We start from the raw sequence: 12,344 nt of genomic DNA on the forward strand, positions 1-12,344 counted from the left end.
AAATAGGGAAGGACCCCTCACGCACATATAGATTATGTATAAAAGCAGTTCCTACACACCTGCAACTGCTATGTACACTCACCAACATCTATCCCACACCTAAACAAATTACAATACAAACTGTAATAACATCACAAATCATTCATTCACTGTACAACATCTGCAGAAGCCTTAACATACCTTGTCAGAGATACACTAACATGGCCCTATGTGAAATAGTTGCTGTTATACAATGGAACAGCTGCTGATGTTACAGGGTTTGTTTGCACTAATCCCATTTCAGAGGGTTGTGTGTACACCCGGAAGTGTTACCAATTACTGATTAACTGCACAGTATGATACACATGTACACCAAACCAAAGATGTCTGGTGAGCACACTGTAAACCACCTAACCTTTCATGCATAGCCATAGAGCCTTGAGCTGCCCAAACATCCTTGTCAGACTGAAACGTCTGCAGGAGTATCAGGTACAAACAAACCCTGCATAAGTAGCAATGTTCTGAAATATAACAGCTGTACTCACACATAGAACAACATCTTCTAGCCATTACACACAATCCACAGGAGTCATGAAGCTAATATATCTCTGTCTGTCTCGATATAGCTGTTGAAATACATCACAAACAACATATCCAGGCGGTCTTCCTCAAACGTAAGGCAAAGGGACAATGTGGAGTACTCAATTATACACCACTGTTGCCATGGTATTGGCTAATGGAGTAGCTGCACAGCTGATATGCATCTAATTAAGTACTTTGGAACACTGATTGGTGGTCAGGATAGCACATGTTACCGATATTTAACTATAAAAGGATGGCTTATCACACATTCAAACCATCTGTATGTACCAGCAGAACGTTACAAAGAAGATTGAAACACATACTGAAAAGGATTAAAATAACAGTCAACAACACTTCAGGCTACTAATAAGGTATGTAGAACACTCAGTATGTCTGTGTATGAAGTACCTGTTCTGTAATATTTAAAGTGTACACAATGCATATAGCAGAAACAGTTATCTTGTAGTGATGTATTGTTGAGCATAGTATGCTTATAGTATTTATGTGTGTACTGCTGTAGGTCACAAGGCAAACACCTCATACACCACAAGGGATGCTATATAAGGGCTTTGAACCCAACTAATCCTCACCAGCCGCTGCCAGTGGCAGGGCTGGGACAACAAGTATATGCTATAACAGGGGATAGTATATGTTGATATCTTGTAACAGTAGGCATATGTATGGGTGTATTACTGAGAATAACATGTCGAAGGTTGGCCTACTGTGCAATTATGATATGCATTGTGAGATATTGTGCCAATAACTGTGTAATGTACAGTACTGTAGGCAGATATGTACTACAAGTTACATAGCATTACTGTTATGTTAGGCAAACATTAGTTATGTCTATTGGCATTTACAATACACAATAACAGAATACATATGACTTGTAGTCACTCGACAGCTTAACAGCATGATAGCAAAGTAAAATGGAAGAGCTAGTTAACTATCCATGCACATCCGACAGTTTAACAGCATGATAGCAAAGTAAAATGGAAGAGCTAGTTAACTATCCATGCACATAAGACATGTAATAAGTTCAAAGGTAGGTACTAGGCTGTCTGCCCAAGGGTATTTATAAGCTTAGCTAGAGTGTGTTGGCTTCTACCACCCCCTTAGGTTAGTTTCCTGTGCCTCTCAATGGCAGAGCCATTAGTTCCCTGTGCCTCTGTCCAGCAGAGCCACTGCAGTGATCCCCGGGATACATGTCTGTCTCCCATCCACCCATCAAGGTTTCTCTTGAAGAGTTTTAGTGTGGGGCCCTGCCTGATGTACATTGGAATCACGGTCCAAAGCATGGGAAGTCTCCAGGTCAGGGATCTGTCCGTCCAGCATGTCCTAGTCATCGTTGTGGTTAGGTATATATCCTTAGAGCATGTGGCTCTCAGGGGCTTTGGTTTAGGTGGAGCATATCCAGCAATACTGGATTGGACATGAGCCTTGTATGTCAAGCAGAGATCACCTGTGAGTATGCGGTATGCAACCGAGTACAGCTGGAGTTTCTTTAGTTGGGCTGCATAGGTCATCTGTTTGAGGTCAGTAATCCTCTTGGTGTGGTATTGTTGTGGTCTTCCAAGCTGTTGCAGTTGTCCTGTAAGGTACATCCCAAATGGGGTGTTGTATCCTTTAATGGGTCTAATAAGTCATGAGTAGAAAGGCACAATGGCCTCCTTTGTTCTGGATGAGAACGCATTAGAGATTAGGGGGGGCCATGTAGAAGGATATTGTAACCACCTTGGCAGTATGGTTATTGAAGGAGAGATTGCTATCTACTGGGGTTCCCAGATCCCTTGTTACCTTTTCTGTATGTAGGGGACTAGCACCTATGTGGTAGTCCACGGGTAATTAGTTTTATCCAAAGGGGATGACTTTGCACTTTGTGGCATTCAGCTTGAGACCATGATATTGACACCAGGTATCCATCTCAGTGCGACCTTCGGGAGGGTGTCTGTATCAGCTGGGGAAACAGTTATAGCCCCTAGTTTGCAGTCGTCTGCAAACCTATTCAGCCAAAGCCCTCCTGTGCTTGCCTGTCCCTCAGAGAAGTATATACCGAACATGAGAGGTCCTAGGTCTGAGCCCTGGGAGATGCCACTTGTAACTGGTCTACAGTTAGACCTAAAGTATGCAACTCCTACTGTGTGGGTTCTGTCCGTGAGCCATTTTGCAAACCATCTCATGATGTAGGGGTTAATGTTCAGGTGGATGGGTATGTTGATAATACCAGAATGGGGAATGGTGTTGAAAGCCTTTGAGAGATTATGGTAGGCAGTGTGGACCTCCTTACCCTCATCTAATCCCTTGGTAACTGTCTCAAAGAAGTACACCAGGTTTAGGAGGCATGGTCTGCCCTGAACCAAGGCAAACTTGGAGGGGTCAAAGGTTTGGAGGTACCCAATGTCTCTGACTGAGATCCATGATGATGTGCTCCATAGCCTTGCAGACCAGGCTAGTCAGGCCTATAGGGCAATAGGTCCCATGGTCCATTGTGGAGCCACCTTTGTGGAGTGGGATAACTGTTGTTGTGTGCCATTCAGGGGGCACAAAGCCTGATGTGAGTCTATTATTGAACATGGGGCATAGGTGGGGAGCCAGTATGTTCTGAAGTTCATGTAAAACGCAGCCTGGGATGTTATCCAGTCTCATGGATGCTGTAATATTGGCTTTAGAATGTGCAGCTTTTACCTGCATAGTTGTGATTACAGGGACTCTGCATTCTTCCTGTATAGATATAGGCCCTTTAGGGGGTGAGAGGGGGGAAAGGTAGCACTGAACCTATCTGCCAGGATGTTGGCAATATCAGTTGGTTCTGTAATGTTCGTGCCTTTGTGCTGTAACTCAGAGCAGATCTGGGTGTTGACATTGAGATATCTGACATAGCTATAGAATGCTTTGTGGTTGTCCTTGGAAATAGTGGTGGTTTTGTTTATGTAGCTAGCTTTGGAGGATCTTATAAGGGATCTCAACTTCTTACTGAGGCTAACCAGGGAGCACTTCCATGCATGGAATTGTACTCTCTTTTGCAACAGTGTTTTCCTTCTGTTATACAGTTTGTTTATGGCAGGGGACCACCAGATTTGCTTCCTTAATTCGGAGTATAGCGTCTTGGTTCTGTTTGGGATAACACTATCCATGCACCCGTGTAAGTGCTTATAGAGTGTATTTGTGTAGGATTCAGCAGTTGTAACTGTATTGTCCATCTGCATGGGTGTCATGAAGTTCACCACATCTGTCTTTAGAAGCATGAAGTTGGCTTTGTAGAAATATTATACAGTGGTTTCCTTAATGACGGGTGGGGGTGGGATGTGGATATCAAGGGTGTTTAGCTTATGGTCGGATCGGACCAACAAGGAGTTGACTTCAGGTGTGGAACACCAGTCACTCATGTTGGAAATGCCTAGGTCTAGGATATTGCTGCCCCTGAAGGGTGTGTGGATAAGTTGGTCCAGGGCATTGGTGTTTATGAATTACAGAAAGAGTTGAGCTAATGAGTTGGTAAACGAGTAGTAATCCCAGTTAATGGTGGGGTAGGTGAAGTCTCCCATTAGTAGGGTGTTTGGTTGAATCCTAATAATTTCTAGTACATCAAGAAAAGAGGTGTGGAAATCTAGGGGAATGGTGGGGGATCTGTAGCAAGCTATGATTTGAATTGCAGTTTAGCCCAGAGGTAGTTGCACTTGGATAACCTCAGATGCATTGTGCTAAGCAACTAGCCTGGAGGGGTGGATATCCTTAATGAATATGGACACACCTCCGCTTTGGGTGTTCTGGTCCAGGTTACATGGCCGAAAAGTGTGCTGAGGTATAGCCTGGCAGTGCAGGGGTGCTCTCTGGAGCCTTTAGCCAGGTCTCAGTCATTGTACAGATATCAATGTTCTTCATTACAAGGAATGCCTTGAGTGAGTGCATTTTGATATGTAGACTTCCAGCATTAAGTAGCATTACCCTCAGTTTGTGCTTGCCTGTTTCTGTTATTGTGGTAAATATGTTATTTGAACCTTGCCTAAAGAAGGCACTATAGGGACAGCAAGAGCCTTAGCCAGTATCTATAATCCCAGGGGCAACAAGTGCAGGTAATCTGTGGCAAAGCATCATGGTTTGTCGACTATGTCATCCCAAACAGACAGATACTGAATCACCTTAGAATGACACCAGAAACTTAGCCAATTTTTGAAGTCAATCATTTTGTCCTTATACTGCAGTATCATTCTGAGTGAGGTAGAATGCTACTCATGGCTAGGGTCATACCTGCCTGGCCTACAATATCGGAGAGCTTTTCCATGTCTCTTATCATGTAGTCCAGGGAGGTACATCTCAGGTCATTCACACCAACATGGACAATGATAGAGTCGTATTTGTACTTGTTGTGGAGTGACCTGAGTGGGTGGGTTATGTGGCAGATCCTGGTACCCAACAGGCAGCTGACAGTAACCTTCTCCTTGTTTAGCATGGTAAGTGGAATATCAGTGTGCCTGACTATAGAGTCACCTATGACTAGTGTGTTGGGTACGTTGATTTGCCTTATTGGCTATGGTTGACTGACACACTGACTCTGTGGGCTATGTGCCATTGGGGTTGTGTTGGGGGATGGAGGCTGCTTGCGTTTCCACTTTGGAGGTCTCTGTTACTTAGACAGATTATTATTGAGAACCTCCGCAAATGTTTTTGTGTTACTATGTGTGGATTATGGTGGTGTAGATTTAGTGAGACTATGTGATGAGTGTGGTGTAGTGCAAATGTTTACGTTCTCCTCATGACTGTCAGGGTCAATCTTGGTTGAAGAGAGCTTTACCTCTAGTTTGGCTAGATAAGTGCATGTCTCACAGGTTGTAGTGTTGGATGGTAGGTGGAGAGGGTTGTCTGTGTACATGAGGCAATGTCTACATTACCTCAAGATGTCCAGATTCATCAGATAGACAGGAGAGAACACTGGGAGCTGACCCTTGGACATGCCTGAATATAAAATTATTTTCCCCTAGATAAGTGAGGAAAGTGGGTACACAAGCTATTTTACTCTAAGCAAGTGAGAAAAGTATGTACAAAAACTGTTTACCTTTTTGTAATGAGGAAGATTGAGTGCTATAGTAATTAGTAGATTACATAGTGCTTACAAGTTCTGAACAAGTGCTGAGCATGAATAAGCAATCCAGATAGGGTCTTGGATAATATAGACACACTGCCCCCCACAACAGGTACACAATCATATATTCATGTACACTACAGAGCCCCTGTAACCACAACTATGCAGGTTCAAGCTGCACTCAGGCTGCATGGGACCTGTCCACATCCCAGGTTGTATCATACACATATGGCAAAACAAGTTGCTCTCCACATACACATCATGTAAAACATAGCTTCATGTCAGGCTGTGTACACACTGAATGGTACACACCAACAGGTATCACAACCCACATAGGGGGAAACACCACTGATAATGGGAAATACTGCACTACTACCCTGCTGAGTCTGGTCTGAAAGGCCATGAACCTTGATCAAATTATTTGATGTCAGCAGTAGAGATGTAGATGACATTAAGGTTGATTTCACACTGCATATCATGACCTTGCCAGGTCATAGGACATCATCACCCATACTGTGTTCCACCCACACTCAGTATGCTAGATGTACATTCCTATGTCACAGGAGTGTTTTGCAACGGGACTGCTGGCAGAACCAACACTACCGAAGGTGTCTGAATAATACATGCACATCACACCAGTGCTAGCTACAGTAAGACAGGGTTAATTCATTGTACACCCCCTCATTGTAGTCTATACCACACAGACTAATAGAAGGCATCTGCCTATTGAAATATGTGAATGACTATGACCTAGAAGAAATAGCTGACTCAGAGTGATGTGGACAACATACAGAAGGGGCTTTGTGGGTGAGGTGTGTGACATATGGGCACAATCTGACAGCTACATATTGCATTGTCACCCCTATGTTAATAACCTTGTACCCATGAACTACCACCTAGGCAGCGGTCAACATAATTGACACTGTGTGTAAGGGATGCAGCTGGGCAGTTGTCTTTCCTGTGATAGTTACGACACCACACCTGTCAGGTAGTCATATGTGGCAACCTTAATCATGACAGGGTTCCATCCATGAATATAGAGATCATTGTCCAGCTATACTCAACACTCAAGTGACCCATATCAGATCACATATTTCCTTTAAGGGGTATTGGCCATGCTCAGATGGCCTACACCAGCCTTCCCATTCCCCATCTCCACTATGTAGCATGATGCCTACCCTGAATAAAGCCATGTCCATCCCACTGATGTTGGACATGCTACACGTACACATCCTGATCTCAAACACATACTTCATGGACATCCACCTTCCTAGTACTAGGATCACCACATGCTGGACAGATCCTTGTCCCATACACTTTACATAGTCCTGCCATACTATGCATTCCTGTCCAGCAAAGCTGCACATGGTGTGATGACCGCATGGAAAATGTATCATTAACCCTGTGGATCAGTTATGTGGCACTGCTCTATCTGGCCCCAGAGACCCACCTGTCAGCTACAGCTAGGTAACCTTTCATCCTAGATTCATACATGGCCCAGGGCATATAACCTACTAGTTGACTTTGACTGTACATGCTATAGTTGATATCCATCCCTGCAAATACCATCTGGCTAGCCAGTGTCCCATGTGTATCACATGTGCAGCATAGGTGATACATGGCAGGATGTTGAACTGCTGTACATTGCTGTGTTGATGTATATGGCAAAACACATACATGTAAAAGCTTCCATGAGCAAGTCTGCAGGGTCACAGGTCATGTCCGTTAAGGCAGTGTAAATCTTTATATGTGACATATACACAGCATCAAGGTTGATTGCATTAATGCGGACACATCCAGCCATGTGCTGATAGGTAGGAACACCAGTACAGGCAAACAGACATGCCCACATCAAGACAGCATCCACATGGAGTATGAGCAATGTAATCAGGTGACACACACACATATATGGTGCTAATATCCAATCACCATTGAGTGTCACATGTGTGTGACACAAACATGTCAGTGGTGTCATTGTCATGTAGATTTGCAAAGACAACTATTTAATCATAATAAATGCGATACACATGTATGTTTAGCTGTAGCTCTGTATGTCTCTGTGAATTACTGTGACCTGTCTCCATCATTATGTCTTCCAGGTATGCCATGTGCAGGGCTACCCCCTTATACCCACTTGGAGGATGAGGCCCTCATCCCATACCTATATGACAATCATGATATCCTGTTCAGCCATTTGCCACAGGATGCACAGCAGTGGGATGCCCAGCAGATGGAACTTTTGAAGGAGGGTTAATGATGTGGGTGGCTACAACTGCACATACCAGCAGGTGCGCAGACACTGTGCAGACCTCATTAGATGGGCAAAACAGTGTGCAAATGCAATTGCCAGGGAACAAGGTGCAATAGGTGGTGGGCCACCAACCCAGCCCCCACTCACACGTACTGAGGAGCTACTGGCCAACCTGGGGACACCTGCAGAACAACATCCACAAGCCTTAGCAGATATTGTTGAGGTGGGTGTCTCTCAACCACCGAGCCTGGAGTTACCTGGTAAGTTACTACTGCACCTATAACAACTATATTCCATATAGTTACATGTGTCACTGTACAATATGTACTGTAACATCATATGCAAGATATGTAAACACACATGCCGTATAGTCTATTGTACTGGCGTATATGTTAACATGCACATTGCACCCTGTAGCTATCATACAGGCGTGGATAATGATCATACTGCTATGTTACTCCTATTTAGGTACCTCTGCCATTCCGCTGTGACAGCAGCCCGTTGCAGGTGAGACTGTTATTATTTATCAGGCATCATAATGCACAGATCTATCTGCCATGTGGCCATTTACCACATGTACACATAATGTATGGTCCTGTCACAATATACAGGTCAGACCTGAAATGCATCACAATGGCTACCCATGTGCAATACTTGCAAACTATGTGAAACACCGACATGAAACCTCACCAACTGTTATTGCCAGATGTGTAGACAGCTGAGCATACAATGGTGGAGTTGCTGTTCACTGTAGGGACATGTACTACAGATCAGAACTACACATGTGGGGAATACAAACAGTACTACACAGTGAGATGGAGTATGGCCAGCCCACAGGATTCACTGGTGTGTATCATAGCCCTTCTATGAATGTCACACAATGAGATGTGCTATATTGACATGTCCATGACATCTAGCGGCCTGGCTGCAACACTGCCTAACTATCCTGAAAAACATATCCCACATATCACCCTTTGTCTGCATATCCCTGTCGTCAGTGGAGTATATGAAATCTATGGGTGTATGTCATTTGGGACAACACAGACATGTGAAATAGATGCCTGTCACAATAATTTGGCCAACACATGTACACACATGGTCATGGAGGATGGCCAGAGATATGAAGCAACACACACATTAGATGTGATGTGCTTGTGTGTACACCCTGTCATACATTGGCTCCACATGGTCCAACTATGGCCTTTGTGTAATGGTTATATTGCAGATGTGGAACACTAGACATTCTACAGGCCTGTGCACATCTTGTGTAGACATGACATCAATCCACCACATAAGATGTGTTGAACATCTTGAGTGTGTCACGACATGACAGCAGTCACCTGTAAAGTATCCACATCAGCCCACAGATACAGTACATTCCTCTTGCTGGTGTTGGACATCACTGTCATCCTTGCTCCTCATGTGTGTGCGTGTGTGTGTGTGTGTGTGTGTGTGTGTGTGTGTGTGTGTGTGTTTGTGTGTGTGTTTGTGTGTGTGGTACACAGATGTCATATGGGACATGGTGTACCGACGAAATCACCATGTCTGGCCATAGTTGCCAGGCAGCAGCAATATGGTTGCAGATGTGCATGGGTGTCATCAGTATACACTTCAGTGACCTGTGTCACACATTCCACATTATGGTTTAGTGTGTATACACCTCAGTGATGTGGGTCACATTTCACAGTATATATTTATTGTATCTGAAAACAGTCATGGCTATGAACTGTGTCTGTAACTCACACTGTATAGCAATAGAGATGCCTCATGATTACCTGCAATGGCCATGCACATCAGCTAAATGTGCAGTATATCTGTAAGGCGGACAGACAACACTGCATTTGGACACCATTAACCCACTGCATATTTGACAGGACACCATTGTGTTAAACATGTATGCATGTCATTGCACACGTCAGCAGATCACATGTCATTCTACATGTGATTGCCAAGGTCATATGCCACACATCAGGCAGGTGTACTGTTACCCTGTGCTGGTCTACATGGTGTAACACAGGGATGTATGCTAACTACTACTATGATTGTGTAATTTACATGCCTTCTGCTATGACACATGCATGCTGCTGTGTGCAACCCAGGGATGTATGATAACTGTCACTATTATTGTCTGTGCTGCATGCCATCTGCCGTATCACATGCATGTTGCATGCCTTCTGCCATATCACATGCATGTTGGGTGCCATATCACATGCATGTTGGGTACCATAGCATGTGTGTGTGTGTGTGTGTGTGTGTGTGTGTGTGTGTGTGTGTGTGTGTGTGTGTGTGTGTGTGTGTGTGTGTGTGTGTGTGTGTGTGTGTGTGTGTGTGTGTGTATCTGTGTCTGTGTGTGTCTGTGTTTTTTCTATGTGTGTATGTTGTATAGATTGTAATGTACAGTTTTTGTCTGCCCCTCACAGGTGATGGAGGTGCGTTCCCCTCCTGCGTTCGATCTGATGTTAGTGTCCCCACAGACTCTAGCTGTGATGATGAACGTATGATTGAGGCACAGGCATGGTTGTCAGGGGCAGAATCTGTGCCATTGGCTGCCATTCTACCTATATCCCCCTCATCCATGCACACAGATCTCATGCCTACACATACCTCCTTACCAGTGGCCATAGAGGAAGGACAGTTGGCATGTGGTAGCTTGGAACAGGAAAGTGTGGCTGCTATGGAATTTGTGCCTGCACACCATGGTGTCAGCCAACTGAAGGGTGATGCCCCACACAGGCACGTGGCCAGTGCTGCTTGTAGGAGGACCTCTGGCCAACATGCCCCTGCAAGACAGAGCACAGCAGCTGGTGTCACCAGACACATGTTTCAGGCTGTAATGGAGGCACAGGCACATGCTGAATGGCACAACAGAGAAGATCAGAGGCTTCAGAGGGCTGCTGTCCATTCTTTAAACAACAACAGCCAGGCAATGGTAAATGCTCAACAGCAGATTGCTGAAGCTTTGGATAGACGATTGGGTGACATAGTTGGAGTTCTTGACCATGGCAAGACAATCCGCGAGCATGAGCTGTCTGTGTTGGGACATCTGGTAGGAGTGAGGTGTCGGGCATGTGGACATAGGCCTGCTACTTCACCTGTTTCAGGTCTACGTGAATGAGCTACCTCAAATGCCCACTCCCATAATGGCAGTAGCAGCAGTGCAGCTGGTGCTGGGCTGTCCGCACCACGATACAGCAGGCCACGTGCACGTGGCCTTGGATGGTCCCAACAGGGACACGGTTCCAGTGGATATGTGTCATCAGACAGTACCCAGTCTGCACCTCTGCCTGGTAGTGCCCGTGCAACCTCTGGCAGGCACAGGCCATATGGTTGTGGCCGGACACTGTGAACTGCAACACCTGGCCTGTACAGCCCACAGCTGTCCGTAATACCCCTGTGTAGGCCAGACACATGCCAGAACTGAGTGCATACATACACACACACACAGGAAACATGTAGGGCACCGCAACACACACATGCATAACATCCACACATGCCCAATTAGATCAAAGGCCCTAACTCACACACATGATGTCATCCAATGGTGCAGCCTAGGTGTCTGGCAAACATATCACCCTGTGCATATGATGATGCCTGTGCTGCATCTCTGACATCCACACCATCGGTGCAGGGATATGCTCATATGGTCTGATGCACAGGGTGAACAGACTAGGAAGATAAGTGTAGTTTACAGTTGTTGAGTACTGTTGACAGGCAGCAGATATACCATGTAGTACAGGTGTACAATGCATTTCGTACTGTTAACAGTATGTGTCTTGTGTAACAATAGTAACTGCATGTTGGTCATGATGTTTTGTTTTCCTCCGTCAGGTCTAATTGCACATGCCGGTGAATGTCAGTGTTTGCAGTTAGTGTCCCATATGTAAATGCAGACTACTCACAGGTATGTATGAAAATACCAGCGTGCACCTTGTAGCTTCCACATCACAGTGAGAATGTCCCACGTTCCAAACACATCTACTGATCAATGAGCATGATAGCTGTGTATTAAGCTACTGTGGCTGCAGATGTGACATCCATACTGGGTGACATCACAGGTACAGTTACATGGAGTGGTGAGGTAAGAGAGCGGTCTAGCTGATGACAAAGGTAGAGGCCAGTGGGAAGTGTGATGCCTCATTGGGAAGCAGTAATACATGCTCCCATGACAGGATGCCAACACACAACTGCACCCACACACTCAAGTATTGACATACATTTATAAAGTGACACAGTAACACACCCACACACTAACGGATTCACCATCACAGTAACACACTCACACACAGTTGTTACTGTTAAGGTGAGGAACCCTGCCTATGTGCAAATCATCATTACAGTACTGTGCACCTACATGACGCGCCACAGAGAATACACATGTACAGGTAGTCAGTATGGCCTAAGATCAGGGACATCAACGCGGATAGCAGATTGCATTGCCTGGATGGGGGAGGG

Source organism: Protopterus annectens, chromosome 4.part1 (genome assembly GCF_019279795.1).
Source record: "Protopterus annectens isolate FY-2018-M chromosome 4.part1, PAN1.0, whole genome shotgun sequence".
Lineage (NCBI taxonomy): Eukaryota > Metazoa > Chordata > Ceratodontiformes > Protopteridae > Protopterus > Protopterus annectens.